The following is a 27,379-nucleotide window of genomic DNA, read 5'->3' as shown; positions in this document are numbered from 1 at the left end:
GTCAGGGACGCCACTGAGTTTCCCTCTGTAGCAACTTCAAAACAGGGCCTAGGAAGGCCCAGAGTTGGTGTAGATGGCAGCGGCATCCAGGACCATGAGATACATAGCAGTAGAGGCTGGCCCCTGCCACGAGCAGACCCGGAGAGGGAAGCAGAACAGTACAAGACGTGAGTAGACACGGTCATAACAGAAACATCTACAGGTAGATAGTCAGATATAGCTGGCTGTGAGGATGGCTGAGCAAAAGTGTGCAGGGCCTGTGGAAGCTAAAGCCTGGAATTCTTGCTGTGTCCTCTGGAGTCCTCTGCTAGAGCTTCTGGGAGAAGTATATGGATGAGCCTCCTGGTCTTCTCCTGCTGGATGTGTATGGGAATTTAGAAACTGGGGCTTTGAGAGCTGAAGCCTGGACTGTTCATGGTGTCCTCTGGTGTTCTTTGCCACGGTTTCTGGGAAAAGTATGCAGATGAGTAGCAGCCCCAGGGAGACAATTCCATAGGTCAAAGCGAGAGATCTAGGCCTTGAACTCCACAGCCCCAGCTTCCAGAGGCCCCACACCCTTTGCAGTAGAAGAGGACCGGAATGCTCATCTGCATACTGTTCCCAGCATCTCCTGGGAGATGACTCCTGAGGTCACAGTGAGAGATCCAGTTCTCAAACTTCACAGCCCAAGCTTCCAGAGGTCCCACACCTTTTGCAGTAGATGAGAACTGGAAGCATATGCTTAATGGCATGCAAAACTCAAACCTCTCAATCCATTGAGAGAAGATCAACTTGCTGGTGGTTGAAGATGATCGGTAAATATAGTTTTGGGAAATTTTAGGACTTAACAAAGTTTGGAGAGAGGTGAAATAGTTGTTGTCACCGTCGGTCTTTGACAGCTTCGTCCCACCTACCTCTGCTTGCGGCTCCTCCCGCTCACCTTGGACTACTGGCTGCCGTGGCATCTGTCTGCTGTCCTCTCCGATGTTCCCAGACCGGCTTTGGTGCTGCTTCCTGCCATACTCCTCCAAGGTACCATAGGGCGTGCGTGCGCATGCCGCCCTAATCTTTATTATCACATTGGCGTGAACCTCAGGGCCATCCCCCTGAGATGACGTCACGCTGCCCGGATATTTAAGTCTACAGTAGTTGCTAGCTCATCGAGTTAGCAATGGAAACTCTACAGATGGGATTCGCTCTCCATACTGAAGCTGCTCTGCCTTTCCAGCGCTATCTGGAACTCTTACTGCTAACGGGGTACCCACCCCTTCTGCTTCTTTCAGGTGCTATCAGGAAACCGGTACTCGCTCCTTGAGGGCCCATATTCCCTGAGTCGCTGCCTGCATCTACAAACCCTTCTACTTGGAAGACTTCACTAACAGTTTACATCTGTGAGTACAACTACCATCTATTCCACAGTACTGCTTCCCTGGAACCAGGTACTCACTCCTCGAGGGCCTGCTCTCTGTTCTGGTGCCAGAACTCTCATCCAGTGGAATCACTGTCACTGCTGTGTGAGTACAATACCACTGAGTCTCCCTGCTCTAAGGGATCAGGTACTCGCTCCTCGAGGACCTGCTCTCCCTGTCTTGGAGCTTCTCCTAATTCTACCTGGGACTCTGAATGCTTCTCATTGTGTGCTCATAACTCTCAGTCTCTTTCCACTACAGCACAGCCTAGCAGAGGATTCACTGTTCCAGCATTCTGTGGGATATCAGTCCAGCCGGGCTCAACATCTACTACTCACTACTGCCACCTCTGGTGGTTTCCAAGACTGTTTAATAAAAGATTCAAATCTATGTTTGTGTGTACAGAGTCTAGCCTGACACCGTGGTCCCTCACGGGACTGCCCCCCCCCCCCCCCCCCCCCCGTGGGCATGGTTAGCTGCCACAGTGTGCAAGGATCCACCCAAACATCAATAACCATAACAATAGTAGGGTATATTCTTTAGAGTTTGTGCATGTCTGAGATAATAAGCAAGCCAGAGGGAGTTAATTCTAGTGTCTGTCTTTCTCTCCCACCCACCCCTAGCTCATCCCTTGATTTAAAGGCAAGAGTCACTTTCTCATTAAAAATCAATCAGGCTCTTATTTAAATCATACTATTGCACCAGCCCTTACTGAGAGTTTAATCATCCCCTTGTAGATCACTACCAGATTAATTAGTGTACACACTTATAAATGTAAAGGACTCTAATTCCAACTTCCATAGTATCCTAAACTTAACTAGGAACTCAACAAAATTAAGTTGAAGGCAGTAGTCCAGCAGCAAAAGAGGGGCTTTCCAGTCTTTTGCATCAAGTGTCAATGTATGAATTTTTTACCTGCCCGTGAGAGGTTGTATGTGTGCACCTGGTGCAAAGAGCTCCTGGCTCTCAGAGAACGAGTCCAATCTCTGGAGGCTAGAGTCACAGACTTGGAGGAGCTAAGGCAGACAGAGGAACATTAAGGAGGCCTTCAGAGACATAGTAGCCATAGTCCCAAATTCAGTCTGGCAGCCCCAGTGCTGCCTTGGATCAGAAAGTCCTCCTGGTTGGAGAACATCATCCTGGTGTGGTATGAAGTGATCCTGTAGCAAGGACCTGTTCTCCAGGTGATGCATTGTCCTCTTGTACCGAGGACGAGTCTCCCAGGGCTACTGCCCAGGAGGGAAGGATTAGGTCAGCTGTCATAGTTGGTGATTCAATTATTAGAAATGTAGATAGTTGGGTGGCTGGTGGATGTGAGGACTGCCTAGTAACTTGCCTGCCTGGCGCAAAGGTGGTGGAACTCATGCGTCACCTGGGTAGGATTTTAGACAGTGCTGGGGAGCTACAGTTGTCATGGTACATGTAGGCTCCAATGACATAAGAAAATGTGAGAGGGAGGTTCTGGAAGCCAAATTTAGGAACCCAGGAGGTTCTGAAATCCAGAATCTCCTGGGTGGTATTCTCCAAAATATTCCCTGTTCCATGTGTAGGGCCCCAGAGGTAGGCAGAGCGCTGGAGTCTCAATGTGTGGATGAGATGATGATGCAAGAAACTGGACAACCTGAGTCCTTTTCCCCTAAAACATAATCAAAACTGGGAACAGCAAAGAGCATGATGCCCCTTTGAGACTAAACTAAAAAATCCATTCCCTGAGAAAGTGGCAGGGTTTATATTCTGATAGAGCGCACTAACCAAATCTCCTGCCTGGGGATGCCAAAACTTGGTTTGTGCTAACTACATCACTCTGCTCCCCTCCCAAGGAATTGAATCAGTCTTTCTAGTAGAGGATCATTTAGGTCCACTCCATATAAATTTGCTTAATACTATTTTTTCAGACAGTTGTATTTTTTGCCTTCACTGTTGCGTTTGTGGACCCTTGGACTGAGGTGAGGTTAATGCTACCCACAGGGAGGAGCCCCGCAGGCCCTCATCATCGGCAGGCATTGCTGGCTGGAGCCCATGTTCCCCGCAGGTTGAGCCCTTGGGTGCTGGGGCCAGCTGGACTTAGGCGCGGGCCTCTGGATGAAGGAGATCCATAATGGTAGAAGAAGGTCAGTGAGAAGAAGACAGGTCAGTTCGGGCAGAGGTGGAGGCAGGCAGCAGACAGCACAAACAAAGACAAACCAAAGACAAACCAAGGTCAGGGCAGGCAGCAATCCAGCAAAGTCAAGGAGGTCTGAGGTAAGCCAAGAATCCAATATTGAAGAAGAATCCGAAATCCAAGCTGAGGTCCAAAGCCGAAGTCCAATGCCAAAGTCAATCTGAAGGTAGGAAGTACAAGGCGAGACAGCAGGGAGCAGACAAACCCCGGGAAGAGACAGGAACCAATGGAGACACAGGAACAGGAAGCAAGGGTCAGGAACTGAAGACTGAGCACAGGCACAGCATGGCAAACAGCTACTCAAGAGAGTTGACCTGTTGTCGAGGCATTTGAGGCAGGACCAGGCAGGCTTTAATACCAGAGGTCCCATGACGCCCGTTACATATATAGCCAATCCAAAACCTGCAAGCTTCTAATATTTGTAAACTTTGTTATTATCTATGTGTCATGTATATAGTTTACCCCAAATCCTACCCCCTTGTTCCTCCCCCCTTTAGCTACAGCTCACTGTTTTATTCCATTGTTTTCTCTGTAAAGCAAATTTTGGTATTGTTATGTTTTAACGTAAACTGATGTGATGTATCTAACGAATGTCGGTATAGTAAAAGCTTTAAATAAATAAATGACATCATCAGAGGGCGCATCTGCAAGATTCCACTACTGGCCCTTTAAGAGGGCTCACTCGGCGCGTGCGAGCACGTGTGTAGGGGAGGCCCGAGAAGCAGAATGGAAGCAGGTTTCCTGCTTCAGCAGGAACAGTCGATGCTGGCGGCGCCCGGCACACTAAGTGCCCTGGAGCTGACTGTGCTTCCGCCACGGGCAGCGGTGTGGCATGCAGGACTTTGCCCCTGTGCTGGGACATGGTGCTCCTGCCTGGCCGGCTTGAGGGTGAGTGCGTTGGTCCGCGGCAATGGTCCGTGGACCGCCGAGAGTAACAGTCACAACGTCCTGTGGCAGTGAATACGGTGCTTTCCTTTATTGTTTTTAAAACCTGCTGTGGGACATTTCATCAGATGCCCCTTAGTGTTTGTAGTATGATGTGCACTAAATAATTGCTCCTTCTTTCCTGTATCCCTTCCTTTCAGAATTGTATTCACCTCTATCACATCTCCCCTAGTGATCCGTTTTCCAGGCTGTAGAGCCCTAATTTCTTTTTGGTCTCTGCTAATATGAAAGTTCTTCTATTCCCTAATCATCTCTGCACTTTTCAAGGTGTACTAATGGCCTGATTTGTTATACTTTTCCCAGTCCATGTCTCTTATTATATCAGGTGCTAGGTCCTTTTTTGAGATGGGATGACCAGATCAGCATAGTATTTAGGCCGTGGGTGTAATAAAGATTTGTATAATAACATTACTGGTTTGGTTTGCAAACCCTTTCTCTAGCAGCCATATTGGTTCTGGAGAAACATGGAATCTTTGAGGCATATTTTTTTGCAGATCAGTTCTGAATGTATTGATCAGCGCTGGTCCAAGCTCATATCCTTGCAGAACACCACTGTTTACCTTCCTCTACTTGAAAATGGACCATTTAATTATCCCTTTTGCTCCTTATCTTTCATCCTGTTTTCATTCTATGAGAAGATTTTTCTTCTGTTTCCATGATATCGTCATTCCATTATGAGTTTTTGAATAAGGATCTTATCGTGACCCTTTTGAAAATCCAGATGTTTCGTATGAATGTTGGCTTGTTGATAACCTTAAATCTCACTAGATTAGCCAGACCTGACTTTCTTTTATATTTATTTTTAAATAGGTCCCACGCTACCTACAAGCATTTTAACCTTTCTGGCTATACACTTCTAGTACTTTATAGCTAAAATGTTCATATTTGGTTCTTCTATTTAAAGTGAAATAATTTTATGGAGAATTGTGGACCCTGTGATGCATATGCTAACTTTACTTTTCTTGGTACACACATCAGTTCATGTGTTGGCCCTTCAGCCAATTAAAGACCTACTCTCTAGCCTCAACTTAGTTCTGAATGCCAATAAAACGGAAATGCTCATTATCTCCCATGACCCCCCCCCCCCCCCCCCCCCCCATCTCATCAAGCTCATCTCAACTAACAAACTCAAACATCAATTTCTCTCCTGACATCAGGGACCTAGGAGCCTGGCTAGGTAACAACCTAAACCTAAAAAAGTTTATAAACACTACCACAAAGGATTGCTTTTACAAACTGCAAGTCCTCAGAAAGCTAAAACCCCTCCTTCACTTCAATGACTTCCGGATTGTACTCCAATCCATCATACTATCTAAGCTCGATTACTGTAACTCCCTTCTACTCGGACTCCCCACAAATACTATCAAACTCTTACAGATGGTACAGAACGCCGCCGCCAGAATCCTCACAAACTTCAACAAAAGAGAACATATCACTCCAATCCTCCGTAACCTTCACCATCAAACACAGGATCCTCTTTAAAGTTCTCACAATCGTTCACAAAGCGACACACAAACTCGCTCCCATCATGTTAAGCACACACCTTCAACCACATACATCCTCCAGACCCATTAGAAGCGCATACAAAGGCACTCTGTATGCCCCGCCTGCAAAAACATCACTAAGGAAACGAGCACTATCTTCAGCAGGCCCCCACCAATGGAACGTGCTCCCCCCAGATCTAAGACTTGAACCAAGTCATCAGGAGTTCAAAAAAAAAACTAAAAACTTGGCTCTTCCGCCAAGCCTTCCCAGACACTTAATGCTGCCTAAATGCAATAATAAACTCAATCATGGGCCTCCTCGTTGAGTTATACTAATCTGACTCCCTCGATCAATCGCCTCGCCTGGTCAGTCGTTCCACTCAATTCATCTAAATGTTCTCTATCAGGTCATAGAGCTACGTTATATTACTATCACCATCTCCTGTCCATGGCCCCTCCCTCCCTAAGGTTCTCTCCCCACCCTTTTCCTACACAAGATACTTCCCCTCCCCTTTTATAACTTAAACTCTTTTAGGCAGTTCCAGGGACTAATGCCTATAACAGATTTCAGCTCGAATGGACTTATTCAGGTTTTTGTACTTGCATTCAATATTTTTCAGTAGTCATTTACGTTGACCCGTCCTCTTATTCCCCTATTAAGACACTGTGCTCAATGGTTTCTTGTATCTTTACTTTTTGTATCTGTACTATGATACAGAGTTCAAACGTTTCTAGTATCTATACTATGCTTTGTTCAATTTGTATTTTGTTCTATTGTTCTATGTAAAGCCCCCCCCCCCCCCCTTTTTGGGCAGTTCACTGTTTTATGTAAACTGGAGTGATTTGTATTTCCTACAAGACCCTCGGTATATAAAAAAATAATTAAAAAAAAAAAAATCAGGCCTCCTTGCTCTTTCCTTCATGTGATAGAAAGCCAGCTGCAGAAATATCATACACTGACACAGCATAAGGAATTCTTAGCCTTTTATTAATGGCCAATTATTTTACATCTGTGCATCGAAAGGAAAACGAAATACAAAGCATTCCAAGCATTTTATCTAATGAAACAAGTGCATAAACTAAACTGCTGAAATATCTGCAAATTATACAGTATTTCTTATTAAACAGCCCAAGAGTTTTACTTCTGCTGGAAGTGTTTCCTTAACATGCAACATTCCATGTCCATGTCACTCTTGCCAGCACAATGTACATACATTGCCCAGTGGGAGGAGCTCGTTTCCCAGCAATATAACAAAATAGATATAGTGAAGCTTAAAAACTGTAGAGACATTGCAGCACTGCACTTAAAATGGATGGAGGATCCACCTAAGTGGAAGGATGCACAATCATAAAGAAGCCACATAATAAATGAACTTCTTTATTGGACTCATTCAGCCTCTAATCACTAGAGTCATGTTCTGTTTAGGGACGTGCAAAGCCTGAACCTTTTGGTTCAGGCTTCGTTGTTGGCCCGCCGCGGGAAATATCGTATTTCCCACTGTTCGGGCCTTTGTAATTCGGCGGGACCTGAATTTCAGGTTAGTTTACACTAACATTTTAACCTTAGCATGCGCTAACAGGAATTAGCGCTCATTAACTCGCGTTAGTGCACGCTACCCTGAAACCGAATTTTTCCCGAAATTTTGGGAAAAATTCGGGAAATTTCGGGAAAAAGTTCTCAGGTTTCGGGGTTCACAAACCAGGACGAATTAGGAAATTTCTTTGAAATTGTATAATTCGTCCTGAACGATAGCACATCCCTAGTTCTGTTTGCTATTTCCATATGTGGTTTAGTTATACCGACATTTCCTGAGAAAAGTAAGTATATTTAGACATTTTCAAGAGATACAGAAAACGAGTGTTAGTTGACAGTGTAGATTATTATTACTTTGTAATTTTTTCCCCTTTCTATGTTGCTTTAGCAACACCTGTAAAAATCATCATATCAATAAAATGATCGGAATCGGAATCTATAAGAACTTCCTTAAGGTTGCTTCCTAGTACCAAAAGCCTAAAATTTGCTATGAGGTTCTAGTCATCCCTCTTATTGTCAACTCCTTTATGGCAGTTTTCGAATAAAAGATCATGGTATTCTCCACCTTGTCTTACAAGCTCGCCAACTGTTTTCCCCTGTGCAAACTCCCAGTACTGCAGCTATAAAAAAAAAGAGAATACAATGTAATTTCAGCTAATAAGTGACAGCTTTTCACACACAAGGTGTTTTTACATAAATAAAAATCAAAACCACTTAATATACTGCCTATTCAATATCAATCAATCTTGAGCAGTTTATAACAGACATTCAACAAACATCCTCTGAAGCTTTTTATATTCTTTTATCAGCAGAGTCTTTAAACCACCAAACTAATTTTTTATACACCAACATTCAATCTGAGATATCACATTGGTTTACATTCAGGTACTGTAGGGATTTCCCTATCCCCAGAGGGCTTACAATCTAAGTTGTTGTACCTGAGACAATGGAGGGTAAAGCGACTTGCCCAAGGAGCAACAACAGGACTCAAACGCTGGTCTCCTGGTCCATAGCCTACTGCTCTAACCACTAGGCTATTCCTCACTGATTATAAATAAAACTCAAACCCCAAAAGCTTGTGAAAAAAGATAGGCTTTGGTTGTCTCTTCCTATTGTCGGGTTGGACTAGCTAGGATGGTATTTCCTCATTTTTTAGGTAGTATAATGCTTTTTAAGAGGAATGAAAAGGCAAAAGAATACCGGCAATTAATAAACAGAACCTCCTTGCTCAGAGGTCATTGTCTTTCTTCTGTGTGAATCGGCAAGTGGGCAAATACATTTTACAGTCCCAGTAATTATTCACTTGATTCTGTTAAAAACACGTACAAATGAAAATGAGGGTGTTGATTCACTCCCTGCATAGTAATGATGGCAGAAAAAGACCAAATGGTCCATCCAGTCTGCTCAGCAAGCTTCCCTGGGTAGCAACTGCCGCTCTGTGCAGTTATCCCAAGCTTTATGGTAACCCATACAAATTGCAGCTAGCAACATTTTCTACTGGCTGATGAGCTTTCATGAAAATTCAGACGGTGCTGCTTGGCGTGCATTGCTTATGGACTTTTCCGTAGAAGCATTCATGTGCTTTTTCCCCTTATGCCTTGGTAGCGGTGCCCCAGGCCATGAAAGCCGGGCTCCTCTTGGCTGTTGTCTGAATCCAGTTTCCCCTCTTCCCCTGCCGTTGAAGTGGGGAGCGATGTTGCAGTTACATTAAAAGCATCAAGTTGCATTAAAAGCATCAAGGCTTGCATCAAGTTGCATTAAAAGCATCAAGGCTTATTGGTTAAGGGTGGTAACCGCCGCATCAGCAAATTGACAACCCCCCCCCCCCCCCCCCCCGCACGCTTTCTTCATTTCCTTTAGGCTGTAGAAGCAGTCCTGCGCTTTTTCCCCTTATGTCTGCGTCTCAGTATCCCAGACCATAGAAGTCGGGACCCTCAGTTGCTTTCTGACTCCAGATTCCCTTTTTGCATATTGAGCATTCACTCTGGGGTAGATTTTAAAAGAAGCGCAATCAGCCTACTTTTGCTTGCGCATCAGACTCAAGCAAAAGTACGCTGGATTTTAGTAGATACGCGCGGAGCCGCGCGTATCCACTAAAATCCTGGATCGGCGCGCGCAAGGCTATCGATTTTGTATAGCCTGCGCGCGCCGAGCCGCGCAGCCTCCCCCCGTTCCCTCCAAGGCCGCTCCGAAATCGGAGCGGCCTCGGAGGGAACTTTCCTTTGCCCTCCCCTCACCTTACCCTCCCTTCCCCTACCTAACCCACCCACCCGGCCCTGTCTACACCCCCCCCTTACCTTTGTCGGGGGATTTACGCCTCCCGGAGGGAGACGTAAATCCCCGCGCGCCAGCGGGCCTGCTGCGCGCCGGGCCGCGACCTGGGGCGGGTACGGAGGGCGCGGCCACGCCCCCGGGCCGTAGCCACGCCCCGTACCCGCCCCCAAAACGCTGTCGACACGCCCCCGCAACGCCGCGCGCTCCGGCCCCGCCCCCCGACACGCCCCCCCTCCGAGAACCCCGGGACGTACGCGAGTCCCGGGGCTCTGCGCGCGCCGGGAGGCCTATGTAAAATAGGCTTCCCGGCGCGCAGGGCCCTGCTCGCGTAAATCCGCCCGGTTTTGGGCGGATTTACGCGAGCAGGGCTCTGAAAATCCGCCCCTCTGTAAACAGCTGGTGAATATCCAACATTGCTGTATAATTTGTAATGGTTTATTTGCTGCATATGCAGGGCAGGCAAATATTTGTTACAGCAGGAAAAGAATTCAGGATATGCAAGAGTTAAACCTACTAGAAAAGCTACACTAACACCATCCACTCTTCCCTGTCCCTTCCCACCTGTGCTTAGCCAACCATAGTGGTACAAGCTATATCCCCCCCTCCCTCCCCTTACACACAGACAAACTTTTCAACCAAAAAAAAACCCATATGCAATGGCAAGTCCAGAGTCCTTCCAGACTGTCACTTCCTGTCTGCCCCATGAACTGCCATTCACTCTTTGCTATCCTCTTCTTGCATGCCCCACTTTCCTTTCTCTTCTCTCCTTCATGGACTACCTCTCCCTTACTGCTGACCCACCCTGTAAACCTCCTTGCTTCTAAAGTGCAGGGAAGTTGGCTGAGTATGGTTGCAATTGCAGCAGGCAGTGAGCGTGAAGCCAGAGCCAATGTACACTCATGGGTTCCAACTCATTCTGGAAATCACGTGGGAGACAAGTCGTCTGGTAGCATATTGGCTCAGTCTCTGCGCTCACTGCCTGCTCCTAGCACTGTCACACCATTGAGCCCAGCAGCTTCCCCACACTTCAAGAGCCAGGAGGTCCGGCTGGTTGGGAAAGTGAATAGGAACTAAGAGGTTCTTGGGGCATTGGTAGGAAGAACCATGATGTCTAGGGGAGAGAGAGAAAGAGATTAATGATGAATTGGGGGAGGAGGCAGGAAGGGAGTCATTTGATCATTGGACTAAGTAACATGTTGACCTCAGGGTTGTGACACTGGCCCTCACTGGGACCCTCCAGACTTTGACACACCCTCCTTTTAGAAAGACTGTGGCACACTTGATCACCCACAGAACAAGTAATAATATCTGATGAACTTAAGGTGGCCAACAGATAGACAAGGCGACGGCAAAATCCAGAACTGGGTGCATTGGGAGAGGAACAGCCAGCAGAAAAAAGGAGCTGATAATATCGGTATATCTCTGTGGTGAGACCTCATTTGGAATAGTGTATACAATTCTGGACTCCAAGCCTACAAAAGGATGTATACTGAATAGAGTTGGTCCAGAGAGCAGTACTAAAATGGTCAAAGTTTTTTTATCATAGGCATATGGGGACACACTTAGGGCCAGATTTTATAACATGCGTGCAGGCGTAAATTTGTTCGTGCAACATGGTGCGAACAAATCTACACCTGATTTTATAACATGCGAGCGCAGCCGCACGCATGTTATAAAATCCAGGGTCAGCGCGTGCAAGGGGGTGCACAATTGTTCAACTTGCGCATGCCGAGCCGAGCAGCCTTCCTCCAAGCAGCCTTCCTCCGCCCCCCCCCCCCCCCCGCACCTTCCCCTCCCTTCCCCTATCTAACCCACCCCCAGCCCTAACTAAACCCCCCTGACCTTTGTTGGAGAAGTTACGCCTGCCTTTGGGCAGGCGTAACTAGCGCACGCCGGCTCTCCATCCCCCGGCCTGGGGGTTGTTCCGGAGGCCTCGTTCCCGCCCCCGGAACGCCCCCGGGCTGGTTCCCCGCCCACAGCCCCACCCACGGACCCGCCCCTGGAACCCCCATTTTTTCAAGCCCCGGGACTTATGTGCATCCCAGGGTTTGTGCACGCCACTGAGCCTATGCCAGATAGGCTCAGCACGTGCAGGGGGAGGCAGGGGTAGATTGATATGCGCGCAACCCTTTGAAAATCTAGGCCTTAATGATCTAAACATATATACTCCGGAGGAAAGGAAGGAAAGGGAAGATATGATAGAGATTTAAATAACTCCTAGGATTAAATACACAGGAGCATATTTCTTTATATTGCAATGATAGGGTGGATCAACTTTTTTGGGGGGAGGTGGCATTTAATGTTAGGAATGGCATAGAGTCCAGCAGAATAAAGATCCTACAAAAGACTAAATATAAGGTACAGTAGAATCTTATTGGGTGGAAATTCCATGTGTGATGGGGAAGAATATATTGCAGTGGCCATCCATCTGGCCAAAATGAACAGACGAATGATGATGTGCTGACAGAGATTAGGGAAGCTATCAGATTTGGCAGCATACCAATAATGGGAGATTTCAATTACCCCAGTATTGACTGGATAAATGTAACATCAGGACATACTAGGGAGGTAAAATTGGCGAGAGGGGGAGCCATTTTAGACCTAATTATTTTCGCCAAAAGAACTTCTTTCAAAAATTGGAACAAGGATCCATCTGAGGAAAATAGAAAAAAGCATAAGCATTGGCAAGTTGGACTTAAAACTCTGATAAGACGGGCTTTAAAAGAATTTAAAAAAGAAGCTGGTCATACAGGCAAAAACTCATAATAAAACTTTAAAAAATATATCTGAAGCAGGAAGCCTGTGAGGGAGTCGGATGGAATGTTAGATGATTGAGGGGTTCAACTTAGGTCATCACGGAAAGGCTAAATGAACTCTTTTCTTCGGTGTTTACTGAAGAAGATGTTGTAGCGATATCCATGCCGGAAACTATATTCAATGGCGATGATTCAGAAGAATTGAAACAAATCACGGTGAAGCTGGAAGAAGTAATAAAGTCCAAAAGGAAGAATTCACTGAGGCAAATCAAAACAAGTCATATATTGAGAATCTTATGACCTCTTGTGGTTGAAGATGCAGCCTACACTCATTAACAAGAGTAACTGAAGTCTTACCTGATTAGGTCAGAGTTTGTATTCATCTGACATTGTTGCGCAATTTTATTTTTTTTTTTCATTTTTAATATTTTGCAAATAAAATCTCATCTTTTAGTCAAGAGTGCTGATGATTCTTCAACAACCGCCCAACACTGTGACAGTGTTTCAAAATTTAAACAACTCCAGTTTGACATTTGCCAGCATCCGAGTGTCCAGTGTTGAAGAGTCTAGGCCTTGCCAGCAAATCCCTACCAGACTGCTTAAGTGGGGACTGGGGGGGGTATTCCGGCTCCAATATTTTTACGGTTGGGAGGGATGGGTGGTGGAGACAGGTGAAATGCCCCATTTCCTTTTTTATTTTGGTTTTTTTTTAAACAAAAGAAATGAATTAAACAGTGAAGAAAACAAAATTTGTGAGGAAAGAAAATTTCCTGAAAATGATCCAAAAAACGAAATAAATTTTTATCTCTGCACATACCTAGTGACAATACTTTGAAATCCTTGGCTTAATGTGTGGCAGCCATCAAAAAAGCAAACAAAACCAGGCCGATTCAATAAGAAGCGCAGGAGAACGGGCACCTGCTTTCCCAACGAGCGCTCAGCAACCTCTCCTGGCTGTACAATCCTACATTTAAATCAGGGGTCACGCTAAAAAGAAGGCGCTAGGGATGATAGCACTTCCCTAGCACCTCTTTATTAGCGGCAACCCAGGAGAGGTGGCTGTCAGCGGGTTCAGGAAACCGACGCTCAATTTTATGAGTCAGGTGGACGTGGAGAAATGGTTTGGCTTTCTATCTTATTATGTTTCTCATTCACACCTGTGTGGGATGTTTAGAGGGTAGGCAGGCAGGGAAGTGATTGCTGAAGATATCGAGAATGCTGGGGAGGATACTTTTTTATTTGATAATTTGAGGTCTTTTATGTTTATAAATAATGGTTTGAGTTCATGTGAACAACACCTTACATGTCATTGGTCTTCCTTGTATAGGCTTTATTGTGACAATATGTTCTCTCACTTAACTGTGCTCAGAATTTTTATTATTTTGTTCCTGGTTGTGTTCTTCACTTTCTGTGTTTTAAAGACTTCGCAATAAACTTTAAATTTAAAAAAAAACGAACCTGTATAATTGGCTAATCTGTCTAAGTGGCAGCCACTGAACGTAGCTGGATATTCAGCGGTTGCTACTTAGCCGGATAAGCCTTACTTATCTAGTTAAGTAGCTTTTGAATGTCAATTTCAAAAAGACTAGGAGACATTCCATGAAGTTACTAAGTAGCACATTCAAAACAAATCAGAAAAATTTCTTGAAGCTCTGGAATTCATTGCTGGAGGTTTGGTTAAGGCAGTTAATGTAGCTGGATTTATGAAAGGTTTTGGAGAAGTTCCTGTCCATAAACTGTTATTAACCAAGTAGACTTAGGGCTGGATTTTCAAAGGGTTATGTGAGTAAATCCTCTGGATTTACGCGCTAATCGGGCTTACGCACGCTGGGACTATTTTCAAAAGGCCCGGCAATGCGCGTAAAGCCCCGGGACACTTGTGAGTCCCAGGGCTTTACTAAAGGGGCGGGAAGGGGGTGGGGTGGTCTGGGGTGGGGGCAGGGTCAGAGGCTCCCAGCACAGCGGCCAGCGCGTGCAACTTACTTCATCCCCAGGGCTGAAGTAAGTTTTAAAACAAGAAAAAAAAAAAAAGAAAAAGGTAGGGGGGAAAGGGTGGGGGGAGGTAGGGGAAGGGAAGGTGGGGTAGATAATGGGGAAGGCAGCGCGGCTTGGCACGGGCTCGATGCGTGCAAGGTGCACAATTGTGCACCCCCTTGTGCGTGCCGACCCCCAATTTTATAACTTGCACGCGCCTGTGCGCGCAAGTTATAAAATCGAGCGTACATGTGTGCGCGCTGGGTAGTGCGCACACATGTATGCCCTCGCGCACCTTTTAAAATCTACCCATTAGAGAATAGGCACTACTTATTACTAGAGATGTGCATTCGTTTTTACCAAATTGGAAAATTTCAACGAAATTGTCCAATTCGGCATGTTTCAGGGAGCCCGAAAAAGATCGGGATTTTCCCGGTTTTTTTTTGCAAAAATTCGTTTTTCTGATTAGTGCACGCTAACGGGAGTCAGTGCACGCTAACTCCCTGTTAGTGCGCGCTAACTCCCGTTAGCGCGCGCTAACAAAAACTAACAAAAAGTAACAAAATCTAACGGTTTTTGTTAGTGCGCACTAACGGGGAGTTAGCGCGCATTAATGGGAGTTAGTGCGCGCTAACGGGGAGTTAGCGCGCACTAACTAAAAATCGATTTTTCGTGAAAAAAAGACCCAAACCGAAATAAAACGACATTTTCCATGGCGGCCGAAAAACGAAGAACGACACGAACACAAAAAACAATGCACATCTCTACTTATTACTGTGCAATAGCAGCATGGATTCTATTTACTGTTCAGGATCTTGCCAGGTACTTCTGATCTGGATTGGCCTCTGTTGGAAACAGGATGCCGGGCTTGATGGACTCTCGGTCTGATCCAGTATGTCAATTCTTATGCTCTAATAGAAAAGAGGCTCTAGAATAAGGGGTCATGAAAGGGGATAGACTCAGGAGTAATCTAAAGAAATATTTCTTTACAGAAAGGGTGGTGGATGCAAGGAACAGCATCTCTGTGGAAGCGGTAGATGAACACTGTATCATGGGACAAGCACAGAGGATCTCTGAGGGAGAGGAACGGACTATAAAGCTGCCATGGAAAATCATGTGGAACATGCTGCCTTTGTTGTTGTTTTTTTTTTTTTAATTCTCTCATAGTCCATATTATACTCTAACTTACCTTCCATTCATCAGTCATATATTTCACATCTACAACAACTGTTTGAGAGCTGCAACTATAGTCAGGGCCCTTGTGGATTAGATATTGCCTCCCATTTTCCATTGTAATCCTAGAAAACAACAAAACACGTGTTGGGAAACTTATCACAAATGACAGTAAGCACATGCTTCCCTCAGCCCAGGGTGCACCTCCTCCGATGAGATAAAACATCAGTACTTTCACTTCTTAATCCAGGTTTCCATACTTCAGATGTTGTGGAAAGGGCTTTTGGTAAAGTACAGTTCGTTCAGCAGTCACACCCTTCCTGGGATCAATGCCACCACAAGACTTGAAACATTTCCCAATTTGATTATTATAATTCTTTATATAGGGGTTAAGTCAAGAATAAGTTATAAAGAGCACAGAATGCTGCATCTCTCCCTGACTGTGGCTATTATGTGTTTTTATTGGGTATATTTGTTTTAGTTGATAGAGAAGGTTATTGCAATGGAAGTATCATTATTAGATTGTAATGATGCAGTTAGTTGGCCTTTTTTTGTTTGTTTGTTTGTTTTATTTGTCTGTAAATAACCTTGATCAGACGTTTTAGGAAGGTGGTCAAGAAATTAATATGTAGTCCTCATCTAAATGCTTGTGTGGGCATGATGTACGGTTTCCCTTTTTCAGCCTTCTTTAGATCCAAGTGCTGGAGTGAGTTCACTGTGACTTTATCGAGCAGATCTAAGGTTAATCAGCATGTTGCAGTTTGTGGGTCCTTATTCAATCCCAGGAAAAGATAAGACAACCCTGAAAGGACTCTTATCCAATCAGGAAAGAGTTGACGGCTGATGAGAGAGACTTTGTTTTTTTGCAATGCAGTATGGAAACAAAAAAAAAAAAAAAGAAGTCAGAGAGAACAGGATAAAGGCAGAGGAACAAAGTGTAACGGCTTCTTCCCGAACAGCTGGGAATAGTGTAATAAGGCCAAAAGATTTCTGCAAAAAAGGGAAACCAGGATGAACTGCTGAAAACATCTAACCTATGATTTATCTGTTTCCCCAAGAAAGCGTGGAGTGGGAGCTGGATTGCTTGAGAACCAGAAGAAAGGCAGGCGCTCCCTGAAAAACAAAAAACAGGGTTGAGCTGCCGTGCCTGGACAGTAATTCCTATAGCAAACTAGAAGGACTGGAAAAAATGTGAGCTGTGGGTTTTATCCAGAAGCCAGTGATCTTGTGGTAAAACACATCTAAATCAGTAACCGAAGTGCTGGGGATGTCCAAAAGGAGAAAATAAAGTGCATCAACAATAGAGCAGCACTAATTTTGGTTTTTACTTGAACTTCATCTAGACTTTTATTGGGATTTTAGTAAGGTGGTTTTTTTTCTTTTCTCAGGAATCTTGATCCTTTTGATTTCACTTTCCATTTAACTATATAGTCTATTCTTCTTATTTATGTATTCTTCTTAGGATTAAATACTACCTTATTCTGTCACAAGGGTCCCAAAGCAGTTTATATCAGATTAGATAAGATACATGGATACAATTTAGTATAAATCATGCGGTAAAGTAGAGGATTCTTAATTTTTAGTTTGGGGGGGGGAGTATTTGTAAAATGCCTTCAATGGATGTATTATTGTATAGATTTATGATATGTATGAAGTGGGTCATAGTTTTGTTATACTATTATATTTGTATTTAATATGATTATGTTTTATATCTAAATCCTACAGTGGATGCAATACATGTACGAAGAGCTTGTTGTTTATTTCTATGATTGTGTTTGATATTATTTAATATGTTCACAGTAAGTCATATCAGGCCTTTTTTGGTGAGATGTGATTCATAAATTGAATAAATAAAGAATCCCAAATACAGCCCCAGGCCCAGCATGACCAGGTGTGCACACCCAAGGGAGCAGCGGGCCGGTGGCAGCAGGAGAGGATGCAGGGTTACCAGCAGAGCCTAACCTTCCAGCAGCCGAAGAAGGAGAGAGGCCGCAGGTAGTCAGCGGAGCTCGGCCCAGCAGCGGCTGAAAATGAGAGGCCTGGAGTTCCCTTTTATTTGTGTGCATGTGCGCCCACATACAACTTTTCCCGCGGGCATGCACAGTTTCCTCTGCCCCCCCCCAAGCGGGAAGGCTGGTGGGCCCTGGTGAAGCTCATTCCACCATGGCGTGATGACAAAAGGAGGGTGTGTGTGTGTGTGGGGGGGGGGGTTTGAAGGAGGTGGGAGCCTGTGTTTGCAGGAGTATAGTGGGTACAGCAGAGGGCTATGTACTAAAGCAGGGGTGGGCAAGTCCGGTCCTCGAGGGCTGCAAACCAGTCAGGTTTTCAGGATACCCCTAATGAATATGCATGAAATAGATTTGCATACAACTGAGGCAGTGTGTATGCAGGTCTCTCTCATGCATATTCATTAAGGATATCCTGAAAACCCGACTGGTTTGCAGCCCTCGAGGACCGGAATTGCCCACCCCTGCACTAAGGAAATGAGGGTTCAAATACTACTGTTACTCCTCTATGCAAAATTAGATTGTAAGCCCTCTGGGGATAGAGAAAAATCTACAGTACCTGAATGTAATCTGCCTTAAGTGCTGAAAAGTAGAATATAAAGAAATAAAATGCTTAAAAAAATAAATGTGTTTGTGCGCATGAGAGTCTATGTGTCACATACAGGTGTACATACACACATAGGGGTAGATTTTCAAATGGTTACGCGAGTAATATATGCGTAAAACCCTCCTGTGCGCGCAAGCCCCGGGACGCGTGTATGTCCCAGGGCTTTGAAAAAGGGGCAGGAAGGGGCGGGTAGGGGGCATGGCGCCGGTCCGGGGGCGGGGTCGAGGCCTCCGGCACAGAGGCTGTGCTGGAGGATGGTGCGTCGCACAAATGTACCCCGCGCGCGCTTCTTTAAAAATCTACCCCCTAATGTATCTGTGAGGAAGAAGAAGCCTATATGAGAGAGGGATTGTGTGAGAGAATGAATGTTATTGTGTGTGTGTCTGAAAGAAAAGATAACATTTGGGCAGCAGGATGACTGGAAATCAAAAGATCCCAGGTATGGACATCAGGAGATTTTTTAATTCTTAGTTTTAATTAATAGGTATAATTTGATGTTTCTGCTCTTTTGAAATATTTAATTTTTTTGGAGGGGGAATAGAACATTGTTTTATTATTGGATTTTTTTATTCATCATGTGTTTTGAAATATTTTATTGGTATTTGGAAAATTTTGGATATTCTATTCATTTACTGATATGAAATATTTATTCTTTTTATGAATATGATTTACTTTTATGATTGATGTTTTATATTTCTAGATTTTATTATTTAATGTTTTAAAAATAATGGTAATGTTTCTGTTTTTCCAGTGTTGCTCTGCATATAGAGCCTGGGCTGTTGTGGGTTCTAGATCAATTCTTCTCTGCATGTTCTGTTATATACTTTCTGATCTCTTTATTCTGTATTTGGTCAGGGTCCCTCTGTGTTCTGCATATGTGACCAAGGTGAGGTATTTTGCTAGCATGTAATATCTGTGTAGGGATCTATAGCAGCCTGGTTTCCTAAAAAGAGTTTTATTAATGTTCTAGGGCCTGGTGTAATATGAGCAGTGTTGCCTTTTCATAGATTAGGGTTGTTTGTTAGGGTGGTTTTGATATGAGAGGTTTACTAGATTGTAATGGTAATTCTGTTTCTTCATGGCTTTTGTGAGGGCCAAGCCCACACCCATCACACATTACAAAAAGTCTAATTCCAGTCTAGTCTAGTTCCAAGTGTCTTTTTTGCAGAGTGTTCTGGTTGGCACCACAGCAGTGCATATAAATATAATATGAATGGTGTGATATTTTGTTTCAGAAGACTGTACTTTAGAATATTCTTTTTCACGTAAAGTTTGTTATAAATGTATAATTTAATTGTGTGTGTCTGTAAAGGGTGTGGGAGTGTGTGTGTGTGTCCCCCAATTATTAGACCTGGCCATGGATACTGCACGGTTTCTTACTTTCCCCAAGTGTGCCTGGGGGACAGCTGGAACCTCAAAAATGCTCTCTGGGGGGTGGGGGAAGGTATATACAGACAAGGCTGCCCCTAATCCTCAGGCACCTTATTAGTCATTATTTTGTGTCTCCGTGATCTTATGGCAGCTGTGGCCCATCTGATTTTTGAGCGAGGGTCTGCATTGAATGTTTGCCTGAAATAGAGTTTATTTTGCTTATGTATTTGTTTTTTTTTTTTAATGTCTAAGTGAAGAGAGGAAGGTGCAGATTATAAATAAAGGGTATCCAGGGGTGGAGCCCAGTAAATGATGGAAGATAAAGACCAAAATGGTCCAGCAGTGAATTCCTATGGTGTGGTAAAATACTATTATTTGGTGACGGTTTATTAAAAAGTGTTCCGAAAAGAAGGCCTTGGAATTTTGGATTCTTCCGCCTTAACAAAAAGTGCCCACATTGTTCCTAGAAACATCGAACTGATGTTATACTAGTTTTAAGTGATCCCCTCTCCATAACCAGCTTCATTTCCTGGAAGGGGTGTTACAAATAATTTCAATTAAATTAAACTTCTGTTTATTCTGTAGGGGCGTGCACTTATTATTTTTTCATTTAGTTTTGTTCGAGGTTTATTTTGTTCCATTTATATGTAACAAAATTTAAGCAAAACAAATGGAAACCTCCCCCCCCCCCCCCCAGAAAATTAAGAAGCCGGGTTCCTTCCTTCTGTGCTGAGCCCCACGCTCACCCCACCGCAGCGTTGCCAAAATTTTGGAAAAATTGAAGCCCCCTTCCTCCCTCTAACTCCCTCCTCCCCCTTGGACAGAAATTCAAGGAGGGCAGGAACGATCTCCAGTCACTCCTGCACCATCGGGTCCCTACTTCAGAAAGGTGTGAGCTGGGCTGGCCCTGAGGCTGATGCCGTTTTGCTATATATAGCCTTGTGTTGGACCACAAAATGGTGCCGGCCTCATGCCCGTCCGGCATCATTTTGAAATAGGGACCTGGGCATAGCCTCTGCCCCTTTTGGCCCTTCTGGAAATTCCACGAATGGTGTGAGATGCAGCTCGGCGTGGGTGAGGGGGGGAGAGGATTGGGTAAGGTCTGGAAAGGGGGCAGGGCATCAATATTTACATTTTGGCAATCTAGCATTTTTTTTTAATGCAGCGATGGGAAGTGGTGACTGCTTTTATGGAAACAAAAAAACCACACAGTTTTGCTTTCAAAACAAAAAGAAACATTGTTGAAATGTCCTTTTATGTCAAAAAAGAGCACATCCCTAGTTTCTTACCATTTATGATAGATATCTTTATGATAGATATCAGGCTTAGTAAAGTACATTAGGGTGCATGTAGCGAATAGTGACATCTATTGAGCTTGTAATGAAACTGCTCTTTGTAATTGCTAGCTTCTTTAAAACCTTTGATCTGCTTCTACCACTCTGCCATTTCCTGTTATCCATTTTGGAGAAGAGAAGCCCCAGGAGTTGAACAGTGGCAAATCTATCTGCCTTTTCTCTGTGTAACACTTATAAAGCAAAATTAAAGGTATTTCCACAATACTCTGCCTGCACAAATATAAGAAAAGTGATTGTTATTGAAAGGAGAAAGTCACGCCTGCGAAAATTCTCCGGGCTTGATCTGGAGTGTCCCGGTTCTAAACCCAAGCTCTGAGCCTCTGGGAAATTTCCTGGGATTTCTGGGGCCTGGGACTTATTAAAAGAGGTTATAACTGCAGTAAAGTTCCACGGGCAACGCAGAGGCATCTCTTGCATGTTGACTGCTGCTCCTCCCTCCCTATGAGTCTGAGCACCAATGGCAGAGGGCATGGGGTCATAAAATGATGGAGAAATAAACTTGAGCTAAATGTTAGCTCCCATTTTCCATGCTCATGTAGTAAAACTTAAGTCTCCCATTGTGTCACGGCCTGCTCCGCTATTGACTAGGAGAAGTTATTGTGCCTAGGCAGGGGTGTACTTTGCAGAAGCCTGGCAGTCTGGAGCCAGTGTCTTCTGCCTGAAGCAGCCGCTGTTCCCCACAAGTTGAGCCCTTGGCTGTAGGTGGCCATCAGGACTTTCCATGCGGCGTGGAAACTGGAAACAGAGCAGGACCTGGGAGCGGAGTTGAAGACCAGGGTTGAAGCCAAGGTCCAAAAAATGAAGCAGACGTCAGGAAACATCAGGCACCAGGAACACGCGGGATAAAAGGCTAGATAATGGGATATCACAGAGCAAATTCTATGAGGACTGTTGGCCCAGCAAAGATGTGTTTGGCTAGAGTTCCTTATAAAGAGCCCTCAATTCGGGACAGAACTAATGCTAGTCCAATAGAGAGCTTCAGGGGCCGGGGCTCCCTAATGCTGTTTTAGCTTAATGGTTTCTAAAGGATTCTCGCTGAGCTGGGAGTCCCTGTGGCTCCACTGCACAATCCCTTTGCCTTGGCCCCAGCTTTGATCCCTGCTACCCCTGACATGATGCAGTAAGTATGCAAATGCACCAGGAGTTTTAAGAAAGTGCACTAACCCAAACACGTGCACTCAAAAATATGAACAGCATGCATAAAGCATGATTTTGTACATCATGTTATATGTGCAGAAAACGTATGTGCACAAATCATGTGTTCTGCAGATAATTATTAATTTATGTATGTAAATTATGATTTATGCACAAAAAAACGATGTGCACATAAAACATGTTTTCCACATGTAAAGAACGCACAACTGTCTATCAATGTCTCCTCATGCTTCTCTGGTTCACTGCATAAGGCTGTCATCCCCCATCATGCTGCTGTCACGCAGCTCCTGCCTGGCCAGCAGTTCTGCTGCAGGCTTTTCCAGCCTTTTCCTGTAGACTTTAGGTATAATCTATGATACTTTCCCCAGGCAGTTGTTTCCGGGCATAGAATTCCTTCAGCCTTTCACTAATTGTTACCTTGTCTCCATGTACTCGGAGCAACAGTGAGAAAATATCTTCTACAGATCTCTTTTCTGATGTAGGTATTCTTCTTAGCTTGGCCCTTCAGGTGATCCTTGATCATCACCAATTGACCTCCTTCTGGAATGCTCGTAATCTTCAAGGCCTCTCTGGCCTGAGTGATCCATTCCTCTACAGTCAGCTCATCGGGCTTCACAGACGCTCCACTGAAATCTGTTATCTTCTTGTCTCTGGAGACTATAATGGTGGCAAACGTTTATGACTCTGACAGCATTTCAATCACATTGGCTAAAGATAATGCTGCTTTCTGCTCCTCCCTTGCCAATCCCTGTTCACCAAGCCAGACCTCCTGCTCATTAAATTTCTTTTTCAGTGATTTGATTTGGGCCTTCATGACTTCCATGTCTGGCACTGGGAGAGAAGACTGAACTAAGGTAGGGTAAACAAGTTACTCTCGGCGACACACTTCCAAATTAAAGATGCACAGTAAAAAAAAAAAAACATTTTGCAACAGGTACAGAAATTTTCACTGATTAATCTGTAACAAGTTTTGAGTATCGGAATGGATCTGGTTGGATAAGATTCAATCCTGTTCTATGTCGCCAATTGTAAACCCCCACACCTTGAATGGGAGGGGCCACAGAAATAACTCCACCTCTCAGCTGTGTGATTAGAGACGGGCACATGCAGTGTACGCACACAACTAAAGGTTCTCTCAGGGATGAGGAGGAGAAGCTGGAGAAGAGACTAGAACAACAAGTAATACATAAAACCCACAATATGTGGATATTGCAAGTAATGCATCTATAAAATCACATAATGCATTAGGATACTCTATAGCAAACACAGACACATGGCATTATAGTAAAGAAAAAAAAGAAAATTTATTAACATTGGAAAATGAGGAAAATCAGGTTGCAAGATATAAAAGAAAAATCACCAGCCTACACTGTATCTCAGTTCAGTTCACTTTGCCAATACTTCAAATTCTGGCCAGAATAATAGTATAAGTTCTCAGTTAAGTCTCACGTGAGTTCTTGTTTATCCTTTTAGATGACCTGCTCCACGATGTGTTTGATGAAGCCAGTGCAGATGCTTGAAGTCCTGTGTTCAGCTCAGATTCAGGATCCGCGTGCTTTAGGGGGTTGAACGTGTTGCGCTGGAGGTGGACCCTTGGCCTGGTGCAGGATTGGTCCGGCCCTCTGGTCGGACCCAGAGAGCGCCTGCCACCAGGAGGCAGAGCACACGAGGAGACAGAGGCTAGCTGGAGCTTAGCCAATAACAGTCCAGGGTTTCCGCAGGTTGAGCCCTCTGGACCGCCTGGACTTAGATGGGCCTCGGATGGTCTCCAGGAGAGGTAGCGGAGGGGTGTGCCGACCACGAGCAAGGGTGCGCGGCTGATACAGAGAGGATGGACCAAGCTTGAACTGGAAGCTCCGGAGACCTCAGGGAGGTAACAGTTCAGGAAGGTTCTCCGGGCGAGGCAGGCAGTGCCTGCGGGCCTAGTCGGGTGAAGGCCGCGGTTGGAATCAAAGCAGGTCGGTCTGGTAATCATGGTAGGCCAGAAGAGAGTGTCTGAGTGAAGCGCAAGGGAGGGCAGAGCGAGGCGCGCAGGCCGGGTTGCGGCATCCACGCGGCTGGGACGGGCAACAGAATGTCCCTTGCTCACATATAAAAAAATAATTCCCTCTGTACTCTACATTAAATCGCCACAAATGTTCTGAATTTCCCTGCAACTAAGTCAGCCTGTTACTGAATGCATGCAGAAACTATTCTAAATACTGCTCTTCTAGACATAAATAAAACAATTAAGGAAATGCTTAAAACTCACATTCCTTTCCCTCACGCTAAAATAACAAACCACTGTTTTCTCGGCACTGCTTTCTATTTACTGTTCTACAAGGCATGCTTCCAACTACCTGTCCTTTATTAGAGCAGCCAGCAGGCTGGGGCAGAAACCTTCCCTCATTGCCATATCCTCCTGTCTTTCCCTCGCTCTGCCTGTCTGAACTTTTTTTTTTTAATACCTAATTGAAAAAAGTTCATTAGCCATCGATCCCCTGATCCTCATTGGCTCTGGGCAGGGATTGCGCACCCCAGGCTCACATTGTAAGAACTGGTGAAGTTCCATTCAAACCAAACGTTTCCTTCTGGGGAAATATCCATTTAATCCTAGCAATTGTAGCCAGGCCCACGTGGCATTACTGCAATCCACTGGCACAATCTGTGCTACTTTCCTCGGGTAGTTGTTTGTTTCCAAAGGACTCCCTCCTTCCATTGCTGCGGAGACCAGAACGACTTCTGCAGGCTTCAAAGGAAGGAATTTGCATTGGTATCTCTGTGTCCTGGCCAACAAAAAGTACTGCAAAGAAATTCACGTCACCATTTGTCTTTTCTTTGCTGGCATTTTAGACTTCAAACAGGAAGTAAACAGTGGTTCTCTCCTTTACAATTAAATCAGCTTTGCTAGGCAGAGCTAGAATAATATCACGAGCCTCTGGCTTTACTGTAGGCTTACACTCAGAATCACTGTTGCCATCCTTTTTGGCAAGCAGAGAAGCAGGTTTTGGATTGTACCTACCAAGGTGCCCTCAGGTGCAGCGCTCTGTACGAAAGGGGGAGGTTCAAAACCTGCCCTGGTAGATGGCACTGATTTCAGCTTGGCGGAGGCATTTACCACAGGGCCCGGGTGAAAACGGGTGGTTTAATCAGAGCTGCATTCACAGGAAAGGCACAGGCTACCCTTGCTGTAATCATGGCTGGATTAGCAACTGATTTGGGAGAGGTCAGTGTTAAGCTAAAAGTGTCTGGGATACTGAGGAACTGGACTAGAAAGAGCTGATGGCTTAATAATGATCTTCAAAACTGTGCTGTGTCCTGCAGACTGGAGGGTGCAGACTTGGATTCTGCTGGGCTGGTGTCTGCATCACAGGAACTGGCATTGAAACACCTGAAATCTGACACAGGGGCATAAGAAGAGAGGGTGTGCAGGATTTTGAAGAAGAATTTACTTTTTCGTGTACTGGTTTTAACTTTTGAGTGGGCGTACTGTGGTTTTCAGGGGATCTGGGCTGGAAGCTTGTAGCTGAGAAGCTATTTTTGATGAATCACAGCCAAACAGATACCTGTGAACTGAGTGTTTGTACACCGGCACTTTTTACATTCCCGCTTGACAGGGTTAGGGAGATGGCAGAAAAAAAACATTCTGGGACGTTTTGTGGGTTCCAGATCTGGCAACCAGGGTGCACATACTAAAGGGCAGCATCAGAGATGGTTTTCGGTGCTGAGGCTGTAGCACAGTCATTAGTGACTACAGCAGGATGAAATGCATTTGTACTGGACTCACCAAGCTGGCGGGGAGCGCTGCACCCATGACTGCGGGGGCTGGGGAAGCCTCCACAGGGGCAGCACAGGACTTCTAGGCAGGGCAGAGCAAGGTCCTCTGCCTGGTCCAGCCACTTCCCCCACAGGTTGAGCCCTTGGATTTTGGTGGCCGGCAGGACTTAGCTGGAGCTGGAACATATGCAGAGGCTGGGAGCTGGATACAGGCTGGGAGCTGGATACAGGCCCAGCTGGAGACGTGGGCTGAATAGAACAAGGACTGGACTGGGCAGGACAGGACAAGACAAGGACTGGACAAGAAACAAGCAACTATAAACAAGAAGGGCTGAACAGGGTACAAGGCTGGCTAGATGACCTTAGAAGGCCCAAAGTCTGCAAGACAGGGCAGGGAGGCCCAGGGGACCACTGAGCAAGACAGGAAAGCCTGTAAGACTGCAGAGCAAGGGAGGGAGGCCTAGAAGCCACAGAGCAAAGCTGGAAGGCTTCAGAGCAAGGCAGGATGACCTGGAAGGCCGTACAGCAAGGAAGGGAGGCAAGAAATCAAGATAGGAAGTCAATGTAGGCCACAAGGCAAGGCAGGAGGCCAAGGAAGGCCAAAATGCATGGCAATACAAGGAAGCAAGGATGGCCAGGTCAAGGAGACTAGGTGACTCGATGAAGAGGCAAGGAAGGAATGGACAGGCTGGGTTAAGTAGGGCTGGAGATGCCACCTCATGTGATCGGTGAGAAGGTGGCTAGAGCAGCTGAGAGAGAGGCCCATTGATAACTTCTTCTGGTGGAAGGGCTGTGTAGCAGGCAGAAATGTGACAGTGTTTATATGAGAGCCTGTGTGTATATGAGAGGGAGAGAATGTGTATGTGTATGAGCCTGTGTGTATGGGAGAGAAGCATGTGTGCCTGTGTGAGAGCCTGTGCGTATGAGAGAGAGGAAGCTTGTGTGTATGAGAGTGTTTGCATCTGAGGGAAAGGGAGCTAGGCACTGGATGCCTGCCAGTGGGCTTCCCGCACCAGGCCTGTGAGATAAAGAAGATGAAGACCACTGGGGGATGGGTGAGTCATATGGTGGGCTGTGACTGAAAGGGAAGGGATATGAATGAGGGAAATAAAGGGAAGGGGTGAGGGAGGTGAGTGGCTAAGAGTGGAAGGAGGGGTTGAGTGACTCAGAAGGAAGGAGGTGATTGACTGAGAGGGAAGGGAAAAATGGGAGTGGGAGTGAGGAGGTGAATGGGAGGGAAGAGACATGAGAGTGAGAATGGGAGAAGGGGAATTGAGTGACAGGGGGAAGGGAAGGATGAGTGACAGGTGAGTGGGAGGGAAGGAAAGTGGGGAAAGATGCATGAGGAAGTGGAAGAGGGGAGTGAGAATGAGAGGGTAGAAGGATGCGTGCGTGCGTGTGTGTGTGTGTGTGTGTGTGTGTGTGAGGGTGAAGGAATAT

Source organism: Rhinatrema bivittatum, chromosome 2 (genome assembly GCF_901001135.1).
Source record: "Rhinatrema bivittatum chromosome 2, aRhiBiv1.1, whole genome shotgun sequence".
Classification (NCBI taxonomy): Eukaryota; Metazoa; Chordata; class Amphibia; order Gymnophiona; family Rhinatrematidae; genus Rhinatrema; species Rhinatrema bivittatum.
The sequence above is the reverse complement of the archived record's forward strand: the minus strand, read 5'-3'. Positions refer to the sequence as shown.